Source organism: Pongo pygmaeus, chromosome 19 (assembly GCF_028885625.2).
Source record: "Pongo pygmaeus isolate AG05252 chromosome 19, NHGRI_mPonPyg2-v2.0_pri, whole genome shotgun sequence".
NCBI lineage: Eukaryota > Metazoa > Chordata > Mammalia > Primates > Hominidae > Pongo > Pongo pygmaeus.
In genome coordinates this window covers 20,716,902-20,727,193 of record NC_072392.2, presented here as the reverse complement: position 1 = coordinate 20,727,193, position 10,292 = coordinate 20,716,902, and the positions used below count along the sequence as shown (strand labels likewise).

At 48.7% G+C, this 10,292-nt stretch overlaps 1 non-coding gene across 1 annotated transcript; it reads right to left on the bottom strand.

The window, feature by feature from the left end:
* Positions 1–569: 569 nt before the first annotated feature.
* TRNAW-CCA (transfer RNA tryptophan (anticodon CCA)) lies at positions 570–641 on the bottom strand. The gene has a single exon. It is a non-coding gene; the product is annotated as a tRNA-Trp (tRNA).
* Between the last annotated feature and the right edge of the window lie 9,651 nt (positions 642–10,292).

The window sequence follows — 10,292 nt, the reverse complement described above, 5'->3', positions numbered from 1 at the left end:
GATATAATACATGGTAACAACTGTTAGACAACATTGAAGTGAATATCCAGGCTTTACGGCTGTGGCCGAATCATAGACCTGCTGAGAATGAGGTGTCAATTCAGGTGTCAGAGAAAGGACCACCAGAGAGACCATCACTGAGACTAGGAATCCCTGAAAGTGCAGCAGACAATAAAAGAGAAGTTCAAGGCAGGCAGGGAGAAGACGGAGATGCAAAAGACACCAGTCCTTAGGGTGGGGAGCCCATTTCCGGGACGCGAGGGACCCCTTCCAGGTGAGAGCCCAGGTGAGTCGGGGGCGGGCAGAAGTGGAAGTGGGAGTGGCGGGCGGGGCGCCCTCCCTGCGACCGGGCTGGGTGGCTTCCGGCTCCCTCGGGGTTCGCTCCGAGGGTTGGTGCTGCCCCTCCCTCGGAAAGGAACGGCGTTTTTATTCCCAGGGAAGGGAAAAAAGGAGTTGCTTTCAGTTGCGTTGGAAGAACAACATATCTTGCAGGGGCTTAATTTCTCATTTATGACTTTCATTCCGCTCCTTCCAGTCCTCTATAGTTAAGAAAGAAAAAAACCCAACATTGACCCCGACGTGACTTGAACACGCAACCTTCTGATCTGGAGTCAGACGCGCTACCATTGCGCCACGAGGTCACAAGGAGCTGGGGACTCCGCATCGCTAAAGACCTCGTTTCTCCAGTATGGTTCCAGGGCTAGGAGGCTGAGGAAAGACGCCCTCTTTCCTGAATTCCAGCACCAATTTAGAGCGCTAGCGAGTGTGGTTTCTCGGGTGTGGGAACACAGACGAGCTGGGGCATCCCAGCCAGAACTGCGGCGCCGCAGCGTAGCAGCCACCCGGCGGCCGAGACTCGGGCTCCGCCTCCTCCGCGTCGAGTAGTGACCCGGCGAGGGGACACCGGGGTGCGGGGACTGGCACCGGGGGATGGGATTGAGGAGATGCCCAGGAGGAGGCCCGGGATCGGGGAGATCCCTGGGCCATGGGGATTCTGGGAGGGAGCGAGGGGACGCAAGGGAGAAGGGGACGCCGGGGCGGACTAGGGGACGCGAGGGCGGGTGACTCCGAGGAGCGGTGAGGACGCCGGGGGTTAGGGGTGAGGAGATGTCCAGGGGAGGAACGAGGGACTAGAGGAAACCCAGAGGGCAGGGGGACCCCGGGGTAGAGGGGACTCTGAGAGGGAGCGAGGGGACGTCGGGGCGGGCGTGGGGACGCGGGTGGAGGAGAGAACGCCGAGAAGGGAGGTGGGGTGACTCCGGGCGGGGCTGGGGACGACGGGGCCTGGCTGGGGGCGGCTGGGCGGCCGTCAGAGGCGTTCGCGGTCGCCGCTCGCCGAGTCCCCTGCCTCCGGTGAAGCGGCGACGTTGTCGTCGGGAGGCGGCAGGAACTCGGCGTGGCGGCCGAGAGCGGATGGCGGCGCGGGGGACGCGGGGGCGCGGAGCTCGAGGCTGCTCCTTTCTCCTCTCCTCTCAGGGGACAAGCGCGGGGGTGCGGAGGGCGACGCCCACGGCCAGGAAGCACCTTGCCAAAAAGACTTGAAAAATGCCACAATTCTTTTTATTTTTGAGACAGTCTCGCTCTGTTGCCCAGGCTGGAGTGCAGTGGCGCAATTTCGGCTCACTGCAACCTCCGCCTCCTGGGCTCAAGCGATTCTCCTGCGTCAGCCTCCCCAGCCCCACAAGTAGCTGGGATTACTGACGCCCGCCACCACGCCCGGCTAATTTTTTTTTGTATTTTTAGTAGAGACAGGGTTTCTCCATGTTGGCCAGGCTGATATCGAACTACTGACCTCAGGTGATCCACCCGCCTAGGCCTCCCAAAGTGCTGGAATTACAGGCGTGAGACACTTAGCCTGGCTTTTTTTTTTTTTTTTTTTTTTTGACAGGGTCTTGCTGTGTCGCCCAGGCTGGAGTGCAGTGGCGCGATCTCGGCTCACTACAACCTCCGCTTCCCGGTTTCAAGCGATTCTCCTGCCTTAGCCTCCCAAGTAGCTGGGATTACAAGCTCGCACCACCACATCCGGCTAATTTTTGTATTTTTACTACAGACGGGGTTTCACCATGCTGGCCAGGCTGGTCTCGAACTCCTGACCTCAAGTGACCTGCCCTCCTTGGCCTCCCAGAGTGCTGAGATTACAGGCTAAGCCACCGCTACTGGCCTGTGCGTGGTTTTAAACGGCTCATTGTCCACTTAAGACTCCGTGCTCTTGTGGGAGTCTTGTGGGAGTCAAGCCCCTGATTTGAACAGTACTTTCTTCTTCCTATTAAATAAGAAAAATAAAACAATAAGTGAGTGAATGCTTTTTTTTTTTTTTTGGATGGAGTCTTGCTCTGTCGCCCAGGCTGGAATGCAGTGGTGTGATCTGGCCTCATTGCAACATCTGCCTCCCAGGCTCAAGCGATCCTCTTGCCTCAGCCTCCCACTTAGCTGGGATTACAGGCGTGTGCCACCATCCATGGCTAATTTTTGTATTTTCAGTGGAGACGGGATTTCACCATGTTGGCCAGGCTGGTCTGGAACGCCTAGGCTCAAGTGATCCTCCTGCCTGGGCCTCCCAAAGTGCTGGGATTACAGGTATGAGGTACTGCACCTGGCCAATAAGTGAGTGAATAAATTTTTCAGTAAAAAGGCTAGTAAATAGGCCGAGCATGGTGGCTCATGTCTGTAGTTCCAGCACATTGGAAGGACCAGGAGGGAGGATTGCTTGAATCCAGGAGGTCGAGGCTGCAGTGAGCCATGATTGCACCACTACATTCCAGTCTGGGACAGAGCGAGACCCTGTCTCAAAACAAAACAAAAAACCTTATTAAATAAGAAAGATAAACTCTCCTGGTCTGTTGAAGAACATGAAGCATCAATCTTAATTCAATACATACAACACCCACAGGGCTTTATGCCTTTTAGAAAAGGAAAGATCTGGCCAGCGCAGTGGCTCACACCTGTAATCCCAGCACTTTGAGAGGCCTAGGCGGGTGGATCACCTGAGGTCAGAAGTTGAAGACCACCCTGGCCAACTTAGTGAAACCCCGTCTCTACTAAAAATACAAAAAAATTAGCTTGGCGTTGTGGCGGCGCCTGTAATCCCAGCTACTCAGGAGACTGAGGCGGGAGAATCGCTTGAATCCGGGAGGCGGAGAGTGCAGTGAGCTGAGATCGCGCCATTCCACTCCAGCATGGGCAACACGAGTGAAACTCCATCTCAAAAAAAAAAAGAAGAAGAAAAGAAAGAAAGGAAAAGAAAGATCTGGCCAGGCCAGGTGGCTCACGCCTATAATCCCAGCAGATTGGGAACGAGACCCTGTCTAAAAATAAAACTTTTTTTTTTTATTTTGTATTTATTTTTGAATCAGGGTCTTTGTTGCTCAGGCTGGAGTACAGTGGTGTGATCACAGCTCACTGCAGTTTGAACGCCTAGGCTCAAGTGATTCTTCCACCTCAGCCTCCTGAGTAGCTAGGATTACAGGTGCACAGCACCACACCCATGATTAATTAAAGGTTAAGTTTTAACTTTTTTGTAGAGACAGAGTCTCACTATTTTGCCCAGGCTGGTCGTGAACTCTTGGCCTCAAGTAATCCTCCTGCCTCGGCCTCCCAAAGTGCTGGGATTACAGGCATGAGCCACTGCACCCAGCCTCCACTGTGTTTGGACCCCTGCTCAGATCTGTGGCTACACCTGTGATGTCCTGGCCCCTATTTTCCTGGGATATGGAACCAAGCACTGTCTTGTGTTCTGTGACAGGGGTAAGACATTGAACTACAGTATGGCATTGTGATCAAATGAAGAGATTAGATCAAGTGACTTATGCAGATGTGGCTAAAGGGTCCCTTTAAAGACTAGGACCGTGGCTGGGCATGGTGGCTCACGCCTATAATCCCAGCACTTTGGGAGGCTGAGGCAGGCAGGTCGCTTGAGGTCAGGAGTTCAAGACCAGCCTGGCCAACATGTGAAATCCTGTCTCTATAAAACAAACAAATAAATAAATAATAAAGACTAGGACCCTACTTACCAGGGCAAGGACTAGGAGTGAGGCAAACATGCAGTTGTGCAGGGTGGAAACCCATCTTATGTAAAATTTTGATACTTCGTTCATCAGAGATTTTTGCACTAATTTTTACTTTTGGAAATATTAAATATTTTAAATGTCTTGATTGCTGAGTATTTTGACAGCTCTTTGAATTCTGCACCTGAGAGAGTTACATAGCGCCTCGCCCTCCTCCCAGCTCTGCTGTTGCCCAGAAATTGTAAAGAATTGCTTCCTTATTTTAGAGTTTGTATATGCAAACGCTAAACCTTATTTTTTTATTTTTTTTATTTTTTTGAGACGGAGTATCGCTCTGTCGCCCAGGCTGAAGTGCAGTGGCGTGATCTCGGCTCACTGCAAGCTCTGCCTCCCGGGTTCACGCCATTCTCCTGCCTCAGCCTCCCAAGTAGCTGGGACCACAGGTGCCCACCACCGAGCCTGGCTAATTTTTTATATTTTTAGTAGAGACAGAGTTTCACTGTGGTCTTGATCTCCTGACTTTGTGATCCTCCCGCCTTGGCCTCCCAAAGTGCTGGGATTACAGGCATGAGCCACTGCGCCCAGCTAAACCTTATTTAAAAAAAAAAAAAAAAAAAAAAAACTTCTGTAGAATATAGAAAATTGACAAATACAAACTAGGATAATTACCAACATTGGCAAGAATATGTGGAAATAAATATTCTCATGCAAGATGGGAAAAGCATGTATAAATTGGAACTTGCTTTTTGGATTATAATACGACAAATGTTTTTTAGATGCTTTTGTCTAGACATTTCTATTTCTAGAGAATATGTACTAAAGAAACAAGGATAAATGCAAAGATATGCCTTCAAGATTGTTTTCATAAAAATTGTGTTTATAATCATGATGCCTCAGAGCATCTTGAGAGTCCCATTGTACAAATGCAACCTAGATTTCCAGGGCATGAGGCCGGGAAGCTGACCCTGTTGAGAGCTGGCCCCTATGCATGAACATACAAGGCTCCTGGAGTAAAGAAGTGTGACAGTGAGGACTCAGAGTGACTATTGTGGAGGAGGCGGAGGGAGGCAGGGGTTACACCACAGGCACATTATGAGTGGGGCTACCTCATCACTGAGAAAAACACACACAGCTTGGTTTCCTGCTCTCTGCTTAGTTTAGTATCATCTCACACCTAGGTAACTGGTGGGTATTTTTGTGTTTGTTTTTGAGACAGAGTCTCACTATGTTGCTCAGGCTGGAGTGAAGTAGCACCTTCGTGGCTCCCTGAAGCCTTGAAATCCTAGGCTCCAAGGGATCTTCCTGCCTCAGCCTTCCAAGTAGCTGGGACCATGGCCACCATCCCCAGCTAATTTTTTTTTTTTTTTTTTTGAGACGGAGTCTCACTCTGTCGCCCAGGCTGGAGTGCAGTGGTGGGATCTCGGCTCACTGCAAACTCCGCCTCCCAGGTTCAAGCTATTCTCCTGCCTCAGCCTCCAGAGTAGCTGGGATTACAGGTGCGTGCAACCACGCCTGGCTAATTTTTGTATTTTTAGCAGAGACGGGGTTTCACCATGTTGGTCAAGCTGGTCTCAAACTCCTGACCTCGTGATCTGCCCTCCTCAGCCTCCCAAAGTGCTGGGATTATAGGTGTGAGCCACCATGCCCATCCGCCTGGCTAATTTTTTAATTTTTTTTAATAGAAACAGGGCCTTGCCATGATACCAGGCTGGTCTTAAACTCCTGGGCTCAAGCAATCCTCCCCCCTTGGCCTCCCAAAGTGCTGGAATTGCAGGTGTGGGCCACCGTACCTGGCCCAGGTGTATTTGTTAGTCAAGACAAAGTCTTTACTTTTTTTTTTTTTTTTTTTTTTGAGACAGGATCTTGCTCTGTTGCAGGGCTGGAGTGCAGTGGCACGCTCATGGCTCACTGCAACCTCTGCCTCCCGGGCTCAAGGGATCCCTTCTGCCTCAGCTTCCCAAGTAGCTGGGACTACAGGTGTGTGCCAGCACACCCAGCTAATTTTTATATTTTTAGTAGAGATGGGGTTTTACTATGTCGCCCAGGCTGGTCTCAAATTCCTGGACTCAAGTGATCTGCCCGCCTCGGCCTCCACGGTGCTGGGATTACAGGTGTAAGCCACTGCGCACAGCCTTGGCTCCTGTTTTCTAAGGGGCTGAAAATATTCCAGCTCCCCAAAGCCCATGGAAGATGTCGTTTATCTTTCAGATTTACACATTCCTGATCTGACAAATTCCAACCAGAACTTGAAAACTGAACCCTGAAGGGAAAAGGCACACTGCCCTGTGGAGTGGGTTATCTCTACCACCACACCAAAAGTTTGGGGGACAGACTTGCTCTTGCAGGCTGGCTTTTTGGGAAGTATTTGCTGACACAGTGATTTTGGGAGTAGCACTTATGAAAGGAAATGGGAGTTGGCTGGGTTGGCAGGGACAGCTGTCAGGCCAGGATGCATGTATACAAACTATCTCTAGATGCCTGCATTCTCTGCCTGTCCATGGGGAGCTCTGTTAGGAGAATCCCATGTCCCATGGAAATGGCTTGCCCTATACCACCACCTGCTCAGTCACGGGCCAGGGCCACTCCTGTGGGATGGTGCCATTGGCTGGAAAGCTGAGGTAGGCAAAGGCCAGCTGCAGACTGTCCACTAACTGCCCTTGTATGGCTGGACAGCAAGTTCTCCCTTGGAGGAGGACCTGAGGACCACATCTGGGATTTGCCACGGCATGCAACATACATTACATTTGCAGATTTTTCCCCTCTTTGTTTTTTACCCATCTCTGATGTCCTACTTCAAGCACCAATCCCAACTATGAGTGCCCAACTGATAGATGACTCCAGATTCCTGGGAGCAAAGTCTCTGGATGATCTCTAGCTCCCCTGCTCCCCGCTAACAGGGAATTTAGCCCAAAGGAAAGAAAGGAACTCCTGTTTCCCATTGTGACAGAAAATGTTTCTTCTAAGTCCCAACACCAGCTAGCTATGCCACTCTTCAGGAGGAAAGATCCCATTAAAACTGGTGGCATGCCTTCAGTTTCCATCAGAAATCCTCACTGGGAGTCAGTGTGGGCTTCATGCAGATCCCCAGACAGAGGGAGCCTCCACCAGGCTGCAGCCTCCTGACAAAAAAAGGCCAGTCTGCAGTGGCTCACACCTGTAATTCCAGCACTTTGGGAGGCTGAAGCAGGCGGATCACGAGGTCAACAGATTGAGACCATCCTGGCCAACATGGTGAAACCTCGTCTCTACTAAAAATAGAAAAATTAGCTGGGCATGGTGGCATGCGCCTGTAGTTCCAGCGACACGGAAGGCTGAGGCAGGAGAATTGCTTGAACCTGGGAGGTGGAGGTTGCAGTGAGACGAGATCATGCCACTGCACTCTAGCCTTGGGACAGAGTGAGACTCTGCCTCAAAAAAAAACAACAACAACAAAAAACGCCAATCTGAATGCCATGTTAGGGAGATGGAGGAAGATCAAAGTGGAGTCTAGCTGCTACTTGGGGGTAAAAATGCAGATTCAGGGGGTTTGTGAACGTTGGGCATTTAGATTTTCATGATGATTTTGTTTGATGCCAGGTTTTCATTCATTTCATATGATGTGCCTCAAGGCCCTCAAATAGGAAAGAAACCCTCTCTTAAAATGGGAAAATCCAAAAAGATTACAGGTGGAAACAATTGCCTTTTCTCTCTGCCTGTCCCCCTTTTAAGGCTTCTGTGACCTATTAGGCTTTGGTTTTTCCAAAGATGTGGTTCAGTTCAAACCCATGTAAATGTGGCTAAACAGTCAGGGCCTAAAGTCTTTCAATGGTCTGTCTGATTAGAAGAGTGCCATGTATGTTCAATGGTCTGAGGACACTAGAGTGATTTCAATGCCCGTTGCGTTGGAGAAATGGAATGTTGGGAGTGGAAAGTGCTATGTCTGTTGGGATAACAGCTTGTGAGTGCAACTAGCAAAGGACAAGGATCCTATCCAGCCAGTCCCTGTTTGACAATAAATGTGACTTTTTCCATTTATCTTCGCCTCCATGACAATTTTGGCTGACCTTGTCTTTGGAGATGTTTTTCAGCCTAGAGAGCTGGACTCGGTACTTTATTAAACCCAAAGGCCACACTTCCTCAATGCTCACAAAATGCAGCTGATGATGAATGTGGCTTATTAGTGAGGGCTGTGTGCAGAGAGAGGCCCAGTGGCAGACAGAGCTCTGTAATTCTGTCAACATTAATGAATATGAGGCTGTCTTTTTTGGACCACCACAGCTGTCTTCCAACCTGATATATGATATTAATTGTAAAAGAGGGCTTTGTCCTAATTGGGTTTTTTGTTGTTGTTTGTTTTGTTTTGTTTTTTGAGATAGAGTCTCGCTCTGTCACCCAAGCTGGAGTGCAGTGGTGTGATCTCGGCTCACTGCAACCTCCACCTCCCAGGTTCAAGCTATTCTCGGGCCTCAGCCTTCCCAGTTGCTGGAATTACAGGCACGCACCACCACGCCCAGCTAATTTTTGTATTTTTAGTAGAGACGGGGTTTTGCCATGTTGGCCAGGCTGGTCTCGAACTCCTGACCTCAAGTGATCCACCTGCCTTGGCCTCCCAAAGTGCTGGGATTACAGGTGTGAGCCCCTGCAACTGGCCTGTTCTAATTGTTAATCGGAATTTACTTTTATGGGTTTAAAATGTCTCCATGGGCCTGGCGTGGTGGCTCACACCTGCAATCTCAGCACTTTGGGAGGCCGAGGCGGGTGGATCACTTGAGGTCAGGAGTTCCAGACCTGCCTGACCAACATGGTGAGACCCTGTCTCTACTAAAAATACAAAAATTAGCTTGGCATAGTGGCATGTGCCTATAATCCCAGCTACTCGAGAGGCTGAGGGAGGAGAATAGCTTGAACCCGGGAAACAGAGGCTGCAGTGAGCCGAAATTGTGCCATTGCACTCCAGCCTGGGCAACAGAAACAGACTCCATCTCTAAATATATAAATAAATAAAATAAAATAAAATAAAGTAAAATAAAAATGTCTTCAGCGATACAAATAAGAAAGATCTAAGGTATGGAGATCCATTCTACCAAGAAAGAGGTAGCAACTATGCCAGAGGGCCAGATGTCAGGACAGGACCTCAAGTCCTTGCTACCTACTAGCCGTGTGACTTTGGATGGGTCACCCAACTTTTCTTTGCCAGTTTCCTCGACTCTAAAATGTGTGGAATATAACCTATCTCAAAGGGTTATTGTAAGGATTAAGGGAAGTAATGTATGGAAATGGATTCCAGAGAGAGCAATTTTTGGATTCCTGATATTTAGTGTGCCTAGTGTATCTAGGCTTTCACAGATATCTTGGTCTGTTTTTCTGTTGCTATAACAGAATACCTGGGGAGGCTGGGTAATTTATAAAGAATAAGTTTATTTAGCTCACGGTTTTGGGAGCTGAGAAGTCCAACAGCATGGTGTCGGCATCTGGTGAAGGCCTTCTTGCTGTGTCATAACATCATAGAGGGCGTCACATGGCAAGAGGGCAAAAACGTGCATGTTATCTCAGGTCTTTCTTCCTCTTGTTATAAAGCCACCAGTCCCATCATAGGACTCTGCCCTGATGACCTTATCTAATCCTAATTACCTCCTAAAGGCTTCACCTCCAATAAACATATGAATTTGGGGATTTAGTTTCCAACACATGAAATTTGGAGGACACATTCAAACAATAGCAACAGATATGTCAGAATTTAGGACTTCATGGGGTACAGAGCTGACAAGTGCTATAGGGCTGAGGTGTATAATTTAACCTACTTCTAGCTTCTCTGCAAGCATGAATGGCAACTAAATTTGCTGTTAATATTTACAGTGGAGTCACATAAACCCAAAGACACCGTGGTGTGAGTGGGCCCCTTTTTCTAAGTACTTTGTTGTAATGTTGGTTTTCTTTTTCTCTTTCTCATTTCTCCTCTCAAATTTCCTCTTTCTCTGATTAGGCCATATGGAGTCCAATCTGATCACTCTGATTGCGTGCTCAGAATCCAGATTGTGTGAACTTCTTGTGATGCTTGATGGATGTGTAAATTGGCCATAGAATTGGTGTGAATCTGATGTGAATCACCACAGAATGATTCACAAACCAATTCTGAGTGGTCTGGAAATGCAAATCTTTGTTACTTTATCTAATATTTTTTCCTGAGGACCTGTTATTTTCCTAGCACTGTATTTTACATGCATTATTTTAATCTTTGCAACAAATCTATTTTTGAATTCTCATTGCACAACTTTACCTTCTTTAATGGCCTTTATTAATTTTCCTCCA